The following is a 2,412-nucleotide window of genomic DNA, read 5'->3' on the forward strand; positions in this document are numbered from 1 at the left end:
TTTTTTGTGTGTGTGTGTGTGTGTGGAAAGGACCACAAAGAAAACTTTATTTTTATAGCTGTATAAATTTGATCCAAATAGGTCCACCAGCAGGTTTTGAAAAAGAAGCATATTAGAAATAAGAAAACTACATCTGCTCAGGTATTTGTATGGGCTCTTAGATGTCTCATTGGGCTAATTACAGACCACTCACAGTAGAACATCTTTAATATGAAGTGCAGCATGATGTTAAGCCACTGTAGCTTTTGTACTTATATGCTGCACTTCTGGTCGATAATGCAGCATTACACTGTTAAGCTAGATTGTATCAAGCACTTAAAATAGCATCAATATTTATGTCATCTTCCTTGTTGTCAGACTTCACATTTTCAACTTCAAAACACTGGTAGTCTTCAAATATACCACCTCAATATTCTCACCTTCATCTTCCTCTTCACCACCAGAAGATTCCTCCTTAGCCTCCTTCAACCACTTTTTAAATGGTTCTGCTTTGACATGAGTCTCATTGGCAAGTTCTTTTGAGCCATAGTTCATAGAGGCCTTTTATGACAAGTTGGTGATGACCTCTGCTTCTAGAAGGTCTGTGTCGTACATCTCCTTTAGGATGTGTGTGGTCTTTGAGATTATTTGGAATTGATACATTGCTACAACACACTCCAAAATATGAAGAAGGTACTGTTGGCCTTTTCTGTTCTTGTGAAAAAAAATTGTAGGCAGTGGCACCTGTATTTCTTGATTTGTTCCCAAATCTTCTCGTTAAAAAGAACTTTAGACAAAACAATAGGGCCCATGGCTTTTACATCCAGCCATTCTGCTTCAATATCCATTTCTTTATCACGCGAATCAATAATGCCCTCCTCTTTGTTTTTCTTAACAAAATCAAATAGGATGTTGATCTGGTCTTCTAAACTCCTGTCCAGATCATCACTAAGGGTTAGGACTTATGCATGGTCACTGATTTCATCCCTTCTATGTCTCTGTGCTTCCTCAGTTGTATCCTACCCCCAGTCATCCTCCTCCTCTTTTTCCACATCATGGGGAGGATTGATTTCATTTAGAGGAGGTGGTGGCGGTGTCTCACTGCTAAACACAAAACCATTTTCCTTGTCTTTGTGCTTTTTGCTTTTCTTTTCCTTTTCCTTCTTTCCTATCCCACTGTCACCATTCTTAGGTGAGTTTTCTAGAATGAATGTGCAGAATTTATGATGTGTGTCAAGCATCTCAATAGCTACAGGCTTTACAATAATTACTTATTGTTTTCTTCTTTGGATTGACATGTAGATCTATTTCAGGATTCTCACACTTAGGACAGAGTACAATTTTTTTATGAATTTGTCCAACATGCCTTACAGCTTATTCACCTCATGAGATCCATTGACACTGTAATTGTCATTCCTAACATCAAACTTGATCAGAGCTCCCAGCTCACAACCAAAATATTTGTTTGGAGGCCAATTAAGCACCTTTGCAAAGTCAACCATGTTAACTACAGCTGTCATGATTCCATTTTCTTTGCCCTCAACCTTGGCAATCAAATGGGGCATCTGTTAGCAATAGTACTGGTCTGACACATTAGGATTGATGCTAACAGACATTTTGACTTATTAGTGGCTTTATCAAGATGAAGAGATGTCTGATGGCAACTTTTTGGTATCTTCTGTGGGGAGAAGAAGGGATGTCTTAAATGACTGCAAGAGTTCTCCATCTCTGACATGAATACATTTTCAACACTGAGGCTGTGATTGTCTTACCTGTATGTTGTTTCCCTAATACAAGTACCAATGGCTGTGCAATAGCTGGTTTACATCAAATAAAGATACAAAAACAACACTGCTCTCCAGGACGGAGATGAAGTGCACTCCTGGTCACCAGGGTCCGGGGCAGAGGTTGGCGAGCCAGCGAGCTAAGAGCAAGCAGGTTGGTGCCACCGCTGAGATCAGGAGGAGTCCAAGGAATGTCCGGGGTCCACACCGGTCAGCTCTGGAGGTGGTGACCCCTGGAATGGTCTCGCTCTGACTCTTCCATATATTTTCATACTTAGTTAATTTTTATTATTATTTGTTGTAGTTTTAAAGTACTGTTGAATTGGTTCTGACTCATAGTAATGCTGCATTAGGTTTCAAAGATAAAATTTTTCAGGAGCAGAAAGCTTCATTTTTTTCCCATGTAGTGGTCAGTAAGCTTGAACTTTAGACCTTGTGGTATGCATTCCAGTTCTTATTGTATAGATCCACCACACTCCATGTGTTTTATTGTTAACTATAGATATATGAATCTGGGATATTTGGAAATGGTCAAAAATGAAATGGAATGCATCAACATTGATATCTTAGGCATTAGTGAGCTGAAATGGACTGGTATTGGCCATTTTGAATCTGACAACCACATGGTTTACTATGCAGGGAATGACAA

The 2,412-nt window shown here is 39.2% G+C and overlaps 1 pseudogene; it reads right to left on the reverse strand.

Annotated features, from left to right (window-relative positions):
• Window positions 1–307: 307 nt before the first annotated feature.
• On the reverse strand, window positions 308–1,595 carry LOC102824944 (annotated as a pseudogene).
• Between the last annotated feature and the right edge of the window lie 817 nt (window positions 1,596–2,412).

Source organism: Chrysochloris asiatica, unplaced genomic scaffold, assembly GCF_000296735.1.
Source record: "Chrysochloris asiatica unplaced genomic scaffold, ChrAsi1.0 scaffold00309, whole genome shotgun sequence".
Taxonomy (NCBI): domain Eukaryota; kingdom Metazoa; phylum Chordata; class Mammalia; order Afrosoricida; family Chrysochloridae; genus Chrysochloris; species Chrysochloris asiatica.